Raw genomic sequence first — 20,365 nt, forward strand, 5'->3', positions numbered from 1 at the left:
TACATGTCACATAAGCAAATTTGTTTTGGAATGCGCTATGTTACTAGCTAAGCCTCTCCTGAAGATGGGTCAGTGGTTCGATGACGATGGCGGCTTCTAAAACGTGTGCATATGGTGTGCACTTTAGGTAGGCTGCATCGGCTGTTGGTCCCGATACGTTATGTGGATGGATCGTCGACGACATCGGTTTTAGATATGGGGAGTAAGAGCACTCCACATTATCGAGTCTGTAGGTGTCAATGGTGGCTTCAGATGAATTAATGTATGTTTTTGTCAGACCTTTGTGGTATAATTTATAAAGATGGTTGTATGCTTCGACTGATGCAGAGACCGGGGGTTTAACCTATTTTCTAAAAAAATGTTACTAGCTAAGTTACTCCCACTATGACTAGCCTAGGGAGCGTCGTCCTGCCTTCAAGGTTTTGGGTTTGAGCCTATTGAATGCACCGTTGTCTTTCAATTATTTTCTAAAGCGAGCGAACAAGAAACTGGGCACTCTTGCCGAACTAGTGATTAATCAGTTTATGGGTGATTTAAGGTAAGGCAATATGACAATCGTGTTAGAGTTGTGTTGAATATTGTGTACAAGGTAAGTTACATTTAGACTCTGAGTAGTATTGTGTTTAGATAGAATATAGAGTCATGTCCAAGTAGGACACATATATCCTAGGCCTCTCATATATAGTGGGGGTAGACACACGATGTAATCTATGCCAACGTAATAGCACATGAATGCAGGGGAAGCCAGCGGCATGTGCCGACGTCTAGGGCGACCAGGTGCAGTATTGTAGCGGTGTCATGGGGAGGAACGCCCATAATCAGGCCCTGGGGATGTAGCCATATTGGTGAAACTCGTTAACAAATCTCGGTTTCGTGCTCGTGTGATTGCTTTCTCCTCGGATGATCGACGAAGCACCTCGGATTTCTAACAAGTGGTATAAGAGCTAGGTTGTTCGAAGGTTGTGGATTGTTGATCAAGAGGAAGGCTTGATGTTTAGGTCGGTATCGTGTACACGAAAGTTTCCGCAATACATGTTGGCACGGTTGAGATCGATCGGAAGAAACCAAGCGAACAGTAATGTCCGCGAGTTGTGGTCGTAATCGGATGTTTGAGGCGGAGTTCTCGGCGAGATCCGATAACAGTGGCAGCGAGGTATAGCGCAAGCAGCAGGGTTATCGATCGATGCGGCGCCTGGAAGCGAACTGGTTAGGTGTGCATTGGCGCAGCGATCGTGAAGCGCAGCTGAGCAGCGGCGTGGCAGGAGGCACCTGGAGCACGTGGCAGCCTAGGCAGAGGCTGAGTTGGGGCGCACTGCTGGACGATGTCCAAGTCGTTGGCAGCTGTGACGCTCCAAAAATTTTGTGGTTTTTGTTTTCAGAAAGAGCCTTGCTTGGTTTAAAGAAGGTCATTTAAACCTTCTTAAAAACCTCTCTTCTAAGTTTCCTTCTCAAAATCTTTTCTTGGATTTAGTTTCTTCTAAAAAGAAAACCTTTTGGTTTTGGGCTTTTCTTTGGTTTTGATCCCTTCCTGTTTTTACCATGCCTCTTATGGTAAAATTCTCCCAAAACCCCTCCCTCCACTTTGGGACAACCCAAACATTCTGTCCCAACTAGTTAAATCCATTTTTGGATTTTATCTCATTTATTTCTTTTCCCAAAACAATTATGTCCTTTATTTTGAGCCTAGGTAATTTGCAAAGCAAGTACCTTAATGCCTTTGAACTTTGACCTCAACTCAACTCCTCTGGATAGTCCTTAGCACCCACAACCTAGAACCATCAAGATCCACTCTTCTTCTTTTCAAAATTTTCAAAATTCACCCTCTGCAAGTTTGGACCAGATTTGTCAAATTTAGTGAAATTCATATCTCCACTTCTCCAACAATTCCACCAAAATTCAGGCAAACCCCAGTTGCAATGAGAGACCACTCCACCAAAAATCAGCTCAAGAAAAAAATCTCCACATGCCAAAATCATTCTGTCGAACACGTGGCCTGCACTGTTACTGTACACCTTCAGAAAATTTAGTAAGTTCAGTGTCGTTTCTTCGTCAGAGTTCAGTCACATGTCGACTGTGCGCCTGGCGCGTTGTGCACGGCTCCTCCTCCCTGTCCGGAGTACCACACGCGCGCTTGGCTCGTTCCTGGCGTCGGTGGCACCCTGGCCCACCTGCGCCGGCGTCTTCCGCGGCGGCAGAGCCTCCCGTGGCGGCCGACAAAGGGCATCCTGCGGCATAACGCCGTTCGGCACCGCCCAAATCACCTGAGAGCTCCGCGTGGCCATCTCCCTTGCCAGCGCACGCATGCAGCACTGTCGCTGTGGCCTGGCACGCTCAGGGCGCGCTCTCTGCCGCCGACGTGCCGTACGGCCGTTCCGTCGGGGACAGGCCGTAACCGCCCCTGCCTTGTTGAGTTAGACACTGGAATGGAACCAGTGCTCCGTCTAGACAATGCTCAAGCCCTTAAACCAACCGTCCAGCCACAGCGCCGCCGTAATCGCTCGCCGGACTTATCCCGTTCACGGCAACCGCCTCGGGCTGGCTATAAATAGCGCCTCCGAGCTCGCTCTCGACCCCGCACACCTCCACCACCTCACCAGACCCTGCCCAACCACTGGAAGAGCCTCGAGGGGCCCTTCTTCTTCAACTCCTGCCACCTCCGTCCGCCTCAGGCTCCGGCAGCATTCTCTCCAATGAGAACTCCTCCACTGCCCTAGACTTGCCCGTAGCCTCATGGCACCTCTAGGAGACTAACCCCTACTCCAATTTGACGCCAGCAGCTCTCTCCGACGAGGTCCACGACTACCCGAACCACCGTCCGCCGGAGCCTGGGCCGTTGTCGACACAGTGCTCGCCGGCGACCACCACCACCACCCACCGACGCGGAAGGACGTACTGAACACGGAGGTACCACCCGATCCCCCTGCCTCGCCATGGATCACCGTCGGCGACCACCGCAGCTCTCGGGCGCCGTCGAGCCCCGTCTCCCTCATTTGAATATTCAAACCTGATGGGTGGGACCCGCCTGTTAGTCTCTCATTCTTTCCTTTTAAACGAATCATTTTCTCGTCTTTTCTGCAGAACCCCTTGAGAGTTTTCTGTTTCATTAAAGGAAGGTCCCTGAATCAAAACCCTTATAACTCTTAAACAGAAAAGGATTTTTGTTTGATTCTTTTTCTGTTCTCTTTAAAATTTTGTCTAGTTTTTTATCAGATTTATTTGAAAATTATTTGGATTACTTTTTGTGCACCTCGCGGTATTTACATTACGTGCGTATTTTCTTATACCGTAGATACCAGAGGAGGTGACGGAGCCGCGAACTTCACCCAGTTAGACTCCGACTACTCCGAACCAGGCAAGCATGTTTGAACTCTTGATATGATGAGTGTTTGTTGCATGTTTGCATTTAGGAGTTTCATGGCATGTTTATGAACATTTCTTTGAATGTTATATTTCATGCACAGAAGTGGAAAGTAAGTTTCGGAAAGCCATATGTTGTTGGATACATATTTGCATGGCCATGTGATGGCATGAGGATGGGTAAGATGGCAGTGTTGTGGCATGCCAGTCTTACGCCAGTCTATTTGACTTCAGTGTCATCGTGAATCAAATCACATGCCCATTCATTTCCATTCCTGTACTGCCACATGTTTTCCGCAAGGAATATCACCTAGTAAGTTGCAAACCGTTTTCCTGGTACACACCAAATAGAGAGGCCGGGATGAGGGTTCCATGGCCCTGGATTAAAGCCCATCATCCGGTCAGGGGGCATGGGTGTTTCTGGTTGGGACCGAGAGGGGGGCACCCCTTAGAGCGCGCATATAGAAATTTGATCCCATGCTATTCGAGGTTGTGACCTCCCCATCTCAAAGTTTTTCTTGGACGTTGTCTAGGGTGATTCCTGACATCGTGAGGTGGAATGGGTGTGTACTAGTTAAATGTGTTTCAACCAAAATACCGTAAACGGAACTAGTCCTTCGTAGCTACGGAAATCCGTTGGCTGTGGTCAGTTAGTACAAACTCTGTAGAGTCACAAATCCTTTAAATCATCTTGTACATGTCCAAGTACTGTGTTCATCTTATCTTGTCAGATATCAGCCTCAGTGACAAAACCCGGTGGACTACATGAGTTTTAAATCCAGTTAAAAGTTTATTCCTGTGGATGGACTAACCCGTTATTTACTTTTGATATAAGCCCTTTCTGTGATGTCGCTCAGACGTCCGACTGTGGCATACTTGTTATTTACATTTGATATAAGTCCTTTCTGTGATGTCGCTCAGACATCCGACTATGGCATACTTGTTATTTACTTTTGATATAAGCCCTTTTTGTGATGTCGCTCAGACGTCCGACTGTGGCATTTCTTTTACAAGCCCTTTCTGTGATGTCGCTCAGACGTCCGACTGTGGCATTTTTTTTACAAGCCCTTTCTGTGATGTCGCTCAGACATCCGACTATGGCATGTCTTTTATAAGCCCTTTCTGTGATGTCGCTCAGACATCCGACTGTGGCATTTGTTTTACAAGCCCTTTATGTGGTGTCGCTGAGACGCCCGACTGTGGCATTTCTTTTATAAGCCCTTTATGTGGTGTCTCTTAGACGCCCGACTGCGGCATGAGCTTTATTTGTTTACCTTTCGAGGCATCGCTCCAGACACCCGATCGGTTTTCAGTTATTTGTTTTACTTATCAAGTCATGCAAAAATATTATTATTGGAATGAGCATCATTATTTTTGCTCATGACACCTTCATGCATGCATTTGTTATATCTTTTGTCCGAACTGTCTTGCGAGTACTTTCAAAGTACTCACCTGGCTTGTTGATTTGGCCAGATGTTGATGAAGGCGATCTCATGGATGAAGAGTTTGATAGCGAGTTCGACGCCTAGAGGAGTCCCAGTCAGTCCCGTGCGATCCTGCATTTGGTCATTGTATTATATCCGCTTCCAGCACCCCAGAAATAAATCCATCGAGCCTCACCTCGACGCTCGATGAGCTGCCAGTTAGGAGTCAAGTTATCCACCACCACTTTTTATCTCGAGCTAGTAGCATGTCACCACACCCCTGTGTCATAACCGCCCTTATGTAAGATATTGGTGAGTTTGTAATGAATTGTTGAGCAGCCTCAGCTCAACCCTGTAATATATTTAATGCTACTGGTCCTCTGTTTATCAAGTATTTGTCTACCAGTGAGGATAACTTTTCCTATACTGGGATCTAAAGATCGATTTTCTCAATAAGCATTTTATTGAAAAACCGGTCGTGACAGACTTGGTACCAGAGCCAGGCTGACTGTAGGAAGCCACTAGGTGCGATCGCTAATTGGTTATTAGCATGATAGAGTTTATTCATGTTTTTACAAATGTAGTCATTTTTCTAACAGTCAGCATAAAATTTATGATCTGATCGCTCAGAATTTTTGCCTACTTTTGTAGATGGCTGGCAACGACTGTGAGTCACAAATGTTCGCCAACGTGCCTGAGGGGTTCGTCAAGCTCCTCTCCTTCATCGTTCAGGTCGCGATGGGGCCATCCGTGCGCCCAGTCTTCACACTTTATCCACACAAGATCAACGACAGTCTGACCATGCACCAGGCCGCGGTGCAATTCAGGGGAGGGCGTGCTGAGATACGCCGCTTCCGATTCTTGGGGAGAGCCATGCCTACTGAGAGGCATGCTATGCAGATGGCTGCCCGCGAGGCAATAGCTCGTCTTTGGGATGTCCTTCCTGCAATGAAGACCCGTCGCTACCGCTACCTTCCATGCCACGTGCCTTACACCTGTCACTACTCATTCTCTTGCCCCAGAGGAGAGCGAGACGAGGCCTTTGAGATGCTTGTCGAGTACCTCCGAGCCCTGGAGGCAGCCTTTGACAGCATGGTGGACGACCTCGTAGCTGCCCGCATGGACTCAGTCCATGGCTGTGCCGCCAACAGGAGGGAACTTCTGCACACCGCTCCACCGCTGACTTTTATCTCGTCCACAGCTTCTCATTCACCTACCATTCTCGCCACTGCTCCTCGTCTGCCTACCACTGAGGAATTCAACCAAGCTATTGCACCAACTCCCGTTCGCTCTACACCACTTATTGCACCCACTCCCATACGTGCTACTCCACCTATTTCGCCCACTCACATTCGTGTTACTCCACCTATGGCACCTGCTCCATCAGCTCAGCGCGGCGTTTCTCGTCTGGAACCTATTAGCGAGGAGGAGGTTGAGTCCCCAGCGTCACTGCGTCTCACTCTTGGCAGGCCAAGGGAGATCCTCACCATCTCCGACTGAGTACGTTTGGACGCCATGCGATGTACCGACTTGTGTGATATGTTTATATGTATATAGGTTGTGAGAAGTAGCCTGTTTGCGCATCATGTAGGATTTGGAGAAGTGCACTAGTCTCAATAACATGTCAGGATTATGTACGCATATCCTGAGTGATGTAATGTATAATTATGCCTGCGTGTAAGATATGTAATAGTCCTTCTCCGCGCGCAATCGTGTATTTTCAAAAAAAATCCTGGAGTTTTATGTATGTTTTTGTTGACTTTTGCGACTCTCTTTCTTGTCTTACGAGTTTCACAAAATATATCCCCAGAGTGAAAGATGTCTCGTCCATGGACGCGCTCCATGCCAAATCAGCCCGAAGAAAATTATGGCACACCACCAAACCACAATTTCACTCAGGGGCAGACAAGTCAACAGGACAGTGAAACAGCATTTACCCAGGTGTGTCGTCTGTATGAACAGAGTCAGCAACAGCACCATGAAATGATGAACCAATTCATCAATATGGGAAATCAACGTGGTCAGTATCAGCAGCAATCCAAGTTATTTGAGTTACAGAAGACGCGTCCCCCAACATTTTCTCATACTGACAAGCCTCTTGAGGCCGAAGACTGGCTTCGAGACATGGAGAGAAAATTAATTATTGCACAGTGTTCAGACCGTGAAAAAGTATTGTATGCACCACATTATCTCACCGGAGCAGCTGCATCGTGGTGGGAAAACTTCCTGCACATGCACCCCAACGAAAATGAAATAACCTGGGAGGATTTCAAAGAAGGTTTTCGTGGGGCACACATTCCTAAGAGTGTTATGAAAATCAAGAAGAGAGAATTTGATGACCTCAAGCAAAGGACCATGACAGTGTCAGAATACAACAGCCAATTCATTTTTCTGTCTCGCTACGCCAATGAAGAGCGCATGACCGAGAGCAAGAAGATGGAAAAATTCTTGGAAGGCCTGGCACCCGCACTTAAATGCCAGCTGGTTGTGCATACCTTCCATGATTTTAAAACACTGGTGGATAAGGCCATTACTCTGGATAATGAGCGACGCAGCTTGGAAGATTTCCGCAAACGCAAAAGGGACCAGTCTACTTTTGCTCGCAACCACAGAAGCAAGACGGAAATTCAGAAGGGTGGTACACACAAAACCCCGACGAATAATTCACGCCCAATCAAGAATTTTCATGCAAGAGACAAGGAGTTCACATATCGCCCAGGCGTTACTTGTTACGCTTGTGGAGAAGAAGGGCACTATGCCAAGCAGTGCCCCAAGCCAAGGAACTCAACCCCGAAGCCTAACAATGGTGGCAATAATTCAGCACCCAAAGCGAAACAATTTAAACCCCAATAACAACCACCGGAAGGGTCACCTGAACCACGTGACCAAAGAGGAAGCACAGAACGCCCCAGATATCGTACTCGGTACGTACCCTGTTAACACAATACCTGCCATGGTTTTGTTTGATTCTGGAGCTTCTCACTCATTCATTTCGAAGAGTTTTGCTTTGCAAAATAATTTTTCGATGCTTCCCTTGGAAAAATCCATGATCATCAAGTCCCCTGGGATTAAGCAAGTGACCCAGAGTTATTGTCAAGGTGTGGTTATTGAATTTGAAGGATTGAAGTTTTGCGCCAACCATATTGTATTAGAAAGCAAAGGACTGGATGTCATCCTAGGGATGGATTGGTTAACCACCAACAAAGGTTTTATTGACTGCTTCAACCGGACCGTGATTCTCACACACCATCACGGGAAGACAATAAAAGTTTCAGCCAAAGAGAGACAAATACCTCGGCAACCAAGATTAAACAAGGCGGACGTTTCTGAGCTGAACAAGGTTCCAGTAGTGTGTGAATTTCCAGACGTATTTCCAGAAGAACTACCAGGCATGCCACCGGACCGAGAGATAGAATTCAGCATTGAGCTAGCACCCGGAACCGCTCCCATTTACAAGAAACCATACAGAATGGCACCATCCGAATTGGTAGAATTGAAGAAGCAAATAAAAGAATTATTGGAGAAAGGATACATACGAGCCAGTTCCTCACCTTGGGGTTCTCCAATATTATTTGCCAAGAAAAAGGATGGAACACTGAGATTGTGTATTGACTATCGAGCTCTTAACATGGTCACAATCAAGAACAAATACCCAATGCCTCGAATAAATGATTTATTTGATCAGCTTGCACAGGCCAAAGTCTTCTCAAAAATTGACTTGAGATCGGGATACCACCAATTAAAAGTGCGAACAGAAGATATTCCCAAGACAGCCTTCACTTCCAGATATGGACTGTATGAGTTCACAGTAATGCCATTTGGGCTAACCAACGCCCCCGCATATTTTGTTCACCTCATGAACAAAGTATTTATGAAGTATATGGACAAGTTTGTTGTGGTATTCATCGATGATATTCTGATATACTCCAAAACACCAGAAGAGCACGCCGAGCATCTCAGGATTGTACTAGGAGAACTCAGGAAACATCAACTGTACGCCAAATTCAGCAAATGTGAATTTTGGCTAAGACAGGTGGGTTTTCTGGGCCACGTACTCACCCAAGAAGGTATTGCAGTAGACCCGGAAAAGGTCAAGGCCGTACTTGGCTGGAAATCACCAGCTAGCGTAACGGACGTACGAAGTTTCTTGGGAATGGCAGGTTATTATCGGAGATTTATTGAAGGATTCTCCACCATAGCAAAGCCAATGACACAGTTGCTCAAGAAAGACAAGAAGTTTGAATGGACGGAAGCCTGTGAGAAAAGCTTCCAAGAGCTAAAAAGGAAATTAACAATGGCACCAGTATTAATTGTGCCAGACATACACAAGAATTTTGAGGTATATTGTGACGCATCCCGGAAAGGCCTCGGATGCGTATTAATGCAAGAAGGCAAGGTAGTTGCGTATGTCTCCAGACAACTTCGCAAGCATGAGGAGAATTATCCCAATCATGACTTAGAATTGGCAGCGGTCATCCATGCACTCAAGGAATGGAGACACTTTCTACTTGGAACTCGTTGTGAAATATACACAGACCATAAGAGTCTTAACTATATTTTCACACAGTCGGAACTTAATTTACGGCAACGACGCTGGTTGGAGTTGGTGAAGGATTATGATGTTGGAATCCACTACCATCCCGGAAAAGCAAATGTTGTGGCAGATGCCCTTAGTAGGAATCCCAGCACGGACAACGACAGTATGCCAAGTTTGAGGCTAGAATTTCAACAGGAATTTGCCAAACTCAATTTAATAATGGTCACCGAAGGCGGTGTGTCGAATTTGGAAATACAGCCTACCCTGATGGAAAAGATTAAGGAGGCTCAGCATGGACACCCCAGCATTGATGGCATAAAAAGGAAAGTGAGTTTGGGCAAGGCCTCAGAATTCAACGTAGATGAGCAAGGAATATTGTGGTACGGAGAGAGACTTTGCGTACCAAATATCAAGGACCTCAAACAGCAGATTCTGGCTGAAAGCCACACCGCTCCGTATTCAATCCATCCTGGAGGAACAAAAATGTACAAAGACCTTCAGGAAATTTTTTGGTGGCACGGTATGAAGAGAGACATAGCCATGTTCATTGCATGCGGTGACTCTTGTCAACGTATCAAGGCCGAGCACCAGAAACCAGCCGGGCTGTTACAGCCAAACAAGATACCCGAGTGGAAGTGGGACGAGATTGGAATGGATTTCATTGTTGGACTACCACGGTCACGACACGGAAATAATGCCATATGGGTCATCACCGACAGATTAACTAAGGTAGCACACTTTATCCCGGTGAAGACAACTCACACCACTCAGAGACTGGCCATACTTTATCTTGCCCGTATCGTCTGCCTGCATGGAGTCCCAAAGACTATCATATCCGACAGAGGCACACAGTTCGTCTCTAGATTTTGGGATCACCTACAACAGGCACTGGGAACCCAACTAGCATTCAGTACCGCATACCACCCCCAGACTGATGGGCAAACTGAACGCGTAAACCAAATTCTAGAAGACATGCTGGGAGCCTGTGTCCTCACCTACGGAACCAGTTGGGAAGAAAGTTTGCCATATGCAGAGTTCGCATACAACAACAGTTATCAAGCCAGCTTGCAAATGGCACCCTTTGAAGCTCTGTATGGGAGAAGATGTCGTACCCCGCTTAACTGGTCAGAAACTGAGGACAGCCACATCTTCGGCCCAGATATGCTCGAAGAGGTTGAGGAGAAAGTTAAGAAGATTAGAGATCGACTCAAGACAGCTCAAAGTCGGCAAAAGAGTTATTACGATCGAAAGCATCGGGAAATCAGTTTTGAAGCCGGAGAATTTGTATACCTAAGAGTTTCTCCTATGAGGGGTCTGCAGCGATTCAGGATTAAGGGAAAACTAGCACCAAGATTCATCGGACCATTCCGTATAGTGGCCCGAAGAGGCACAGTAGCCTACCAGCTAGATCTACCCGGGGATTTATCCGATATCCACAACGTGTTCCACATCTCGCAGTTTAGAAAGTACGTAAGCAACCCAGAGAAGCAAGTATCACATGAAAATATTGACGTGCAACCAGACCTCACCTACCGAGAGCACCCAATAAAAATATTAGAAGAGTTTGAGAGGAGGACCCGACAGAAAACCATCAAGTTTTTCAGAGTTCAGTGGAGCAATCACACCGAGAATGAAGCAACTTGGGAGAGAGAGGATTTTCTTCGGACAGAGCACCCACACCTGTTTAAGGATCAGCTGAAATCTCGGGGACGAGATTTTTCCTAAGGGGGTAGGTGCTGTGACACTCCAAAATTTTTGTGGTTTTTGTTTTCAGAAAGAGCCTTGCTTGGTTTAAAGAAGGTCATTTAAACCCTTCTTAAAAACCTCTCTTCTGAGTTTCCTTCTCAAAATCTTTTCTTGGATTTAGTTTCTTCTAAAAAGAAAACCTTTTGGTTTTGGGCTTTTCTCTGGTTTTGATCCCTTCCTGTTTTTACCATGCCTCTTATGGTAAAATTCTCCCAAAACCCCTCCCTCCACTTTGGGACAACCCAAACATTATGTCCCAACTAGTTAAATCCATTTTTGGATTTTATCTCATTTATTTCTTTTCCCAAAACAATTCTGTCCTTTATTTTGAGCCTAGGTAATTTGCAAAGCAAGTACCTTAATGCCTTTGAACTTTGAACTCAACTCAACTCCTCTGGATAGTCCTTAGCACCCACAACCTAGAACCATCAAGATCCACTCTTCTTCTTTTCAAAATTTTCAAAATTCACGCTCTGCAAGTTTGGACCAGATTTGTCAAATTTGGTGAAATTCATATCTCCACTTCTCCAAAAATTCCACCAAAATTCAGGCAAACCCCAGTTGCAATGAGAGACCACTCCACCAAAAATCAGCTCAAGGAAAAATCCCCACATGCCAAAATCATTCTGTCGAACACCTGGCCTGCACTGTTACTATACACCTTCAGAAAATTCAGTAAGTTCAGTGTCGTTTCTTCGTCAGAGTTCAGTCACATGTCGACTGTGCGCCTGGCGTGTTGTGCACGGCTCCTCCTCCCTGTCCGAAGCACCACACGCGCGCTTGGCTCGTTCCTGGCGTCGGTGGCATCCTGGCCCGCCTGCGCCGGCGTCTTCCGCGGCGGCAGAGCCTCCCATGGCGGCCGACAGAGGGCATCCTGCGGCATAACGCCGTTCGGCACCACCCAAATCACCTGAGAGCTCCGCGTGGCCATCTCCCTTGCCAGCGCATGCATGCAGCACCGTCGCCGTGGCCTGGCACGCTCAGGGCGCGCTCTCTGTCGCCGACGTGCTGTACGGCCGTTCCGTCGGGGACAGGCCGTAACCGCCCCTGCCTTGTTGAGTTAGACACTAGAATGGAACCAGTGCTCCGTCTAGACGTTGCTCAAGCCCTTAAACCAACCGTCCAGCCACAGCGCCGCCATAATCGCTCACCGGACTTATCCCGTTCACGGCAACCGCCTCAGGCCGGCTATAAATAGCGCCTCCGAGCTCGCTCTCGACCCCGCACACCTCCACCACCTCACTAGACCCCGCCCAACCACTGGAAGAGCCTCGAGTGGCCCTTCTTCTTCAACTCCGGCCACCTCCGTCCGCCTCGGGCTCTGGCAGCATTCTCTCCGGTGAGAACTCCTCCACTGCCCTAGACTTGCCCGTAGCCTCATGGCACCTCTAGGAGACTAACCCCCACTCCAATTTGACCCCAGTAGCTCTCTCCGACGAGGTCCACGACTACCCGAACCACCGTCCGTCGGAGCCAGGGCCGCCGTTGACACAGTGCTCGCCGGCGACCAGCACCACCACCCACCGATGCGGAAGGACGTACTGAACACAGAGGTACCACCCGATCCCCCTGCCTCGCCGTGGATCGCCGTCGGCGACCACCGCAGCTCTCGGGCACCGGCGAGCCCCGTCTCTCTCGTTTGAATATTCAAACCTGACGAGTGAGACCCGCCTGTCAGTCTCTCATTCTTTTCTTTTAAACGAATCGTTTTCTGGTCTTTTCTGCAGAACCCCCTGAGAGTTTTCTGTTTCATTACAGGAAGGTCCCTGAATCAAAACCCTTATAACTTTTAAACAGAAAAGGATTTTTGTTTGATTCTTTTTCTGTTCTCTTTAAAAAAAATTCTAGTTTTTTATCAGATTTATTTGAAAATTATTTGGATTACTTTTTGTGCACCTCACGGTATTTACGTTGCGTGCGTATTTTCTTATACCGTAGATACCGGAGGAGGTGACGGAGCCGCGAACTTCACCCAGTTAGACTCTGACTACTCCGAACCAGGCAAGCATGTTTGAACTCTTGATATGATGAGTGTTTGTTGCATGTTTGCATTTAGGAGTTTCATGGCATGTTTATGAACATTTCTTTGAATGTTATATTTCATGCACAGAAGTGGAAAGTAAGTTTCGGAAAGCCATATATTGTTGGATACATATTTGCATGGCCATGTGATGGCATGAGGATGGGTAAGATGGCAGTGTTGTGGCATGCCAGTCTTACGCCAGTCTATTTGACTTTAGTGTCATCGTGAATCAAATGACATTCCCATTCATTTCCATTCCTGTACTGCCACATGTTTTCCGCAAGGAATATGGCCTAGTAAGTTGCAAACCGTTTTCCTGGTACACACCAAATAGAGAGGCCGGGATGAGGGTTCCATTGCCCTGGATTAAAGCCTGTCATCCGGTCAGGGGGCATGGGTGTTTCCGGTTGGGACCGAGAGGGGGGCACCCCTTAGAGCGCGCGTATAGAAATTTGATCCCATGCTATTCGAGGTTGTGACCTCCCCGTCTCAAAGTTTTTCTTGGACATTGTCTAGGGTGATTCCTGGCATCGTGAGGTGGAATGGGTGTGTACTAGTTAAATGTGTTTCTACCGAAATACCGTAAACGGAACTAGTCCTTCGTGGCTACAGAAATCCGTTGGTTGTGATCAGTTAGTACAAACTCTGCAGAGTCACAAATCCTTTAAATCATCTTGTACATGTCCAAGTACTGTGTTTATCTTATCTTGTCAGATATCAGCCTCAGTGACAAAACCGGGTGGACTACATGAGTTTTAAATCCGGTTAAAAGTTTATTCCTGTGGATGGACTAACCCGTTATTTACTTTTGATATAAGCTCTTTCTGTGATGTCGCTCAGACATCCGACTGTGGCATACTTGTTATTTACATTTGATATAATCCCTTTCTGTGATGTCGCTCAGACGTCTGACTTTGGCATACTTGTTATTTACTTTTGATATAAGCCCTTTCTGTGATGTCGCTCAGACGTCCGACTGTGGCATTTCTTTTACAAGCCCTTTCTGTGATGTCGCTCAGACGTCCGACTGTGGCATTTCTTTTACAAGCCCTTTCTGTGATGTCGCTCAGACGTCCGACTGTGGCATTTCTTTTATAAGCCCTTTCTGTGATGTCGCTCAGACATCCAACTGTGGCATTTGTTTTACAAGCCCTTTATGTGGTGTCGCGGAGACGCCCGACTATGGCATTTCTTTTATAAGCCCTTTATGTGGTGTCGCTTAGACGCCCGACTGCGGCATGAGCTTTATTTGTTTACCTTTCGAGGCGTCGCTCCAGACACCCGATCGGTTTTCAATTATTTGTTTTACTTATCAAGTCGTGCAAAAATATTATTATTGGAATGAGCATCATTATTTTTGCTCATGACGCCTTCATGCATGCATTTGTTATATCTTTTGTCCGAACTGTCTTGCGAGTACTTTCAAAGTACTCACCTGGCTTGTTGATTTGGCCAGATGTGTTGATGAAGGCGATCTCATGGATGAAGAGTTCGATAGCGAGTTCGACGCCTAGAGGAGTCCCAGTCAGTCCCGTGCGATCCTGCATTTGGTTACTGTATTATATCCGCTTCCGCCACCCCAGAAATAAATCCATCGAGCCTCACCTCGACGCTCGATGAGCTGCCAGTTAGGAGTCAAGTTATCCACCACCACTTTTTATCTCGAGCTAGTAGCATGTCACCACACCTCTGTGTCATAACCGCCCTTATGTAAGATATTGGCGAGTTTGTAATGAATTGTTGAGCAGCCTCAGCTCAACCCTGTAATATATTTAATGCTACTGGTCCTCTGTTTATCAAGTATTTGTCTACCAGTGAGGATAACTTTTCCTATACTGAGATCTAAAGATCGATTTTCTCAATAAGCATTTTATTGAAAAACCGGTCGTGACAGCAGCGACCGCGAATCAACCTGTGGTTGAGTTGGTTAGGTGGACAGTGGTATCCCCGACCCATCAGGGTTCAAATCCTGGTGCTCGCATTATTTCTGGATTTATTTCAGGATTTCCGGCTATGCGCTTTCAGTGGTAGGAGACGTTCCCGTCGACGACGAGGCGCCTACAGTGACTTCGTAAATAGGTGCTCATAGGAATAGGATATGCGTGTGTGCGTTTATAGGGATGAGTGTATGCGTGTGTATATGAGCGCTTGTGTCTGTACTGATGCTCAAAAAAAAGTCCTTGACAGCGACCTACTACATGCCCGTGATTTATGCGTCCAGAAGCTTGGCGCTGTGCAGGCGCGTGAGATTTGTTTTGGACCAAAAGGAGGACCGAGTCCTCGTATACGACGCGGACGGAGGCAGACAGATCAGATTCGAGCAAAATATCCATTAATTTGTATTACATCGGAAAGCACAGGTTTAGCCAAAGCAATTAGGTAGCATCAGAAGTTGAATCCAAGGAGGTAAGTTCACGCGAAGCAAAGGCTAGTAGTACATGGATCAATCAGGTTCTGTATGTGTACGCCAGTACTTTGGGCATCAAGTGGGAAGCTTGGTTATTTCTTCATAGAGTCAGCTGTACAAAGAATCATGGCGCCAACAGGTGCCAGGTTTGAGGTGGAGAAGTTCATCGAAACTAGAAACTTTGGGTTATGGCAGACAAAGGTGAAAATTTGTTGGCACGACAGGGATGCTTGAAGGCGTTGCGGGAAGTCAATTATGCAAAAAAAAAAGCTAAGATGGAATTGTCATGTGATGGATGGAAATTCGCAGAAGACGATTTAGAGCCTCGAGCGTGTCGTACAGTCGAACGAGTTTGGCTGGGTCAAACTACATAGTCTGACGGATCGACGTAAGTCGGTTGGTACAGAAGACGGTGGTGGGATTGCCAACGACGACATAGGAGCGTGATGCTGATGGTGACCGACTTCTGGGCGTGGCAACACGCGGCGCAGACCTGAGGGCTTGTGTGGCTTTGACAAGACTATGGCGCGGGATTGATTCAAGGTGGTGTATACACTGAGCTTGAGGTCGATGAGGCGCAAGAGTGGACTGATCATCTACCATGGAGTCATGTTGAAGGTAGAGCTGCAGTCTAATGGAAGACTTCGCTCGGTGCTGATTGAGGGGCTGCGGCGTAAGTCGATAGAGAGTCGAAGCCTATTTAGCTGGGAAAAAGTGAGGGACACGTAATTTGGACTGGAGCCCAGTTGTCTGATGGAAGCGTGAAACTCGTCATGGGTCAGTGATGATTGGTGGTACTCTGCAGTGGGGGTTGAGTGGTGTGGGTTCGCGACACTTGAATCTCGACCAGGACAGCGGAGGCTCGACATGGTAATAGCAGTGAGGCGTGCAGTATGCACGGGGCATGAAGACGGGGTAGGGCTCTGGTCGTCATGCGTGTGGTGAGACAACTGCGAATTTGACTCGGGTTGACTACAAGCAACGGTGAAATTTCTTCAAGCTTTAGACAGGCGGTCAAGAAAGGAGCTGTGATGTTGAGTTTAGATAACTCTTATGTGTGACACCCAATATGTGAGTTGTTCACTTTAACGTAGGTCAATGATCGGTGCGTGATGGTGTTGAACAGATACTCTGGAAGTTGGGAGCACAAATGAGAGTAAGGGGAACTTAATTTTGTTCGAGTATTGACTATGGTCAAGAAAAGGAGGGACTACAAGTTGCATGTGGAGTCTTTGGAGTAGCAGTGGTACTCATGGGATAAACTCAAGTCCAATGTACATGAAAGTTTGAGGCATTGACGAATTCAAGGTGGTGGAGAATATTCGCCAAGGTGGAGTTTGTTAGAGTTGTGTCGAATATTGTGTACAAGGTAGGTTACAGTTGGACTCTGAGTAGTATTGTGTTTAGATAGGATATGGAGTCGTGTCCAAGTAGGATACTTGTATCCTAGGCCTCTCATATATAGTGGGGGTAGACACACGATGTAACATATGCTAACATAATAGCACAGGAACGCAGGGGAAGCCGGCGGCATGTGCAGACGTCCAGGGCGACCAGGTGCGGTATTGTAGCGGTGTCATGGGGAGGAGCACTCATAGTCAGGCCGCGGGGATGTAGCCATATTTGTGAACCTCATTAAAAAATCTCGGTGTCGTGCTCGTGTGATTGCTTGATCCTCGGATGATCGACGAACTGCCTCGAATTTCTAACAAATCGTGTGGACGGTTTTATCTCTGCCGAACTAGGTTTGGCTTTACCTGATTAAAGGCCTGTTTGGTTTTCAGCCTAAGGTTGCCACGCCTAACCTTAATCATGCCACAACATCTTAGACATGTGTTTAATTCATTGCCACACTTTTCCAGTTATATGATCCACATATCATAGGTTCAAATTTTTGCCAAATCTTGCCACATTTGTGGCGGTCATTTTATTAGCCATAAGCAGGCCCTAAATAAACAAGTTTCGAGTTCTTGGTCAACTCTTTATGTATCATCTTTTCTCGAATACGCACGAGTGTGCGTACTATATTTTAAAGGAGTGGGGGGCAAAGAGCCCCTCCACGATGGCGGTTACATCACATGTTACAACCCCAACTCCACCATCAACAAGGGGTAGCTATTCTATTTCGCCTAAGGCCTACCTCTAGTGCCATTAGAACGACACCTACGCTCGCCTTTAGGAGGCCTGCCATCTCTGCGTGCTTGCCAGCTGCAAAGGTTGAACACCTTAACAATTGGCTAGCTTCTGTCATGCATCGGCTGGTAGCTAAGTACCATGATTAGCATATTGTAACGTGCCTTTGTCCTCTCTGGGTAAAGAATATGGCTGCTAGAATCAACAGAACTCAAACAAGAATGTGTGTCTCAAATAACAAAACCGGTGTACCAGGTCTGGTGATGGGGATGATGTGATGTAACCTCCGGCCGGCTGCCGGCCTGTATGGGTTCAATTTCATCCCGTTCCATTATTTTTTCTATATCTGCAGTACCGAAGACAGAGACAGCTACGACATATAGTGTGTGGAATGTGAAGCGACAAGAAAAACTATAGTTGCTTTGTAAATCTAATAACATGAAGGAGGATGTAGATGCTTCTTGTTTTTCTCTCAGCTGAAAAACATTAATCGTCATTCGCAAATAAATGAATAATAATAATCGTCATCTGTTCGCCTTGTTCTAGACTTGTTGGGCGCATTTTGGTATTGTAATTGATTGTGGTAATTTTGCCAGACTATTTTCACCAATTTATCATTCGGTCAACCAGCCATTTCTTGCCTTTGTGGCTATTTTGTACATCCTATTGTAATGCAAGGCCATTTGTTCCATGATAGCGGTCTTTTCGTTGGCGATAAGTCCCATTCGTTGGCCGGAGGCAAGGTCATGGAGTTTCCTAGGTGACACACACATTTGTTGCCTCATATTTCTTATCACAGATATAAATTAATTCTATATCACTCAAACAAAATCCCATCCTCAACTTACTCCCTTCACGGCCACGTTTCTCGGGCATTGAAATCGGCGAGCTGTGGCAACCGCACCTTACTCATGGCCGCCCTTCCCACCCACTTGCCGCCGCCACATACACTCTTATAAACTACTTCCTCCTTTCCGGTTTATAGGACTCATCTCAATTTTTTCGTTTTTTCAATTTAAAGGGCTCATCTTCATCTCCCATTGAGATTCCAAGGTGCATTAAACCTTTGCATGTAGTAATTAAAAAGGAACTCCCCAATGCATGTAACTTTCCTACTCATCTAGTGGTCAAGCATGCATGCACTGCAATTAATCCAAATTAATGCATCATTTTAATTTGGGTAGTTTTGTAGAGTACGAGATACATTCCCCCATTCACCAAGTGTCTTGGTTGATGAGATTTTAGATTTGAACCTTATAAACCGGAAAGGAGGGAGTAGGCACTTTCAAGTCCTTGTGTCTAACTTTAGTTTTTGCGCTTAAAATTGCCTTCAATATCTTTTCAGGGGGTGGAGACTTTTTTTTCAAGAGCATTGGATTTAAATGACTTTATAATAGTGGTCTAGAAAGGAGCGCCTATGTGCCGCTTGCTGTGAGACAAACAACTTCTTTTTAGATTCAGTAAGACAAACAACTGCCTCACCTACAGGGCGCCGTGATGGGCCAGCCCAGTAGGACGTGAGTTGTCACACTGATGTCACTTCAATTTACATTTATGTCTAAAAAAAACTTGAATTTACTTTTCCGTGTTTTTTAGTTTTATTTATATTTTAAATGCATATACCTCAAAAAAAATTATTTAAGAAATTTAAATCCATGAATTTGAAAAATGTAATCATAGAATAAAAACTGTATAGTTCAGTTTTAAAAAATGGTGATAACTTCATAAAAAAACTTTTCACAATGAAAAAGGTTCCTACGTTTTAAAAAAATGATGTGATTTTTTTTCAAAAATATGTTTATGCAATGTTAAAATATGTTCCTATGTTAAAAAACTGATGTGATTTTTTCTAAAATGTGTACACAATGTAAAAAATATCTGTGTAATGTAAAACAAACGTTACGTACCATTAAAAAATGTACTAGAGATTGTATGGAAATATTACTGCATTTAAAAAGACCTTTGTGACATTTTTAAAAGTGTTATATAGAATGTACAAAATGTTTATGTAGGTTAGGAGAACGTTTATTTCCATTAAAAGATGTACGTGATATTAAAAAAAATCGACTGTTTCCATAAATGTCCATGAAATTTTCAAAAACAATTATACAATGTGAAAAATTGTTTCGTGTAGTATAAAAATGGTTTATTGCCACTAAAATATGTACAACGTGTATATGAAAAATATTAACGTCGTCTATTTGAAAAAGTTTTCAAAACATGTATTTTAAAACAAATGTGCATCATGTGTTTTAATAATTATATCCAACGTGTATTAAAAAATGTTTCACGTGTGCTCTAAAAATGTACATTGCATTCTAAGAAAAAGTAGACACGTGTTGAAATAAAGATAAAGATAAAAACTGACAAAAAAACAAAATGAAAAGCAAAGAAAACCGTAGAAGCAAGAAAGAAAAAAAAAGTATAACAAATGAAGAAATAAAAACCATAAAGTCCAATAAGAAAACAAAAGAAACAAAAGTTAAATTGAAAAGTAATCAAATAAAACCAAGAAACAACAAAAGAAACAGGGGAAAAAACCGTACCAGAGCGAAGCTGCAGCGCAATACTATTGGCTCAGGCGAGCTAATGGGCGGGCCCGCTAGTCGTCGCCCGTAGGCGATTAATCTGTACGGGCGACATATAGCATTTGCAGGTCCACAGCGCCCCTAAACTTTATTATCTCAGCAGTCAGCACCCCATTTTTCGGCCCAGACATGAAGCCCAGACAAGGCCCA

The sequence above is a fragment of the Triticum aestivum genome, chromosome 7B (assembly GCF_018294505.1).
Source record: "Triticum aestivum cultivar Chinese Spring chromosome 7B, IWGSC CS RefSeq v2.1, whole genome shotgun sequence".
Lineage (NCBI taxonomy): Eukaryota > Viridiplantae > Streptophyta > Magnoliopsida > Poales > Poaceae > Triticum > Triticum aestivum.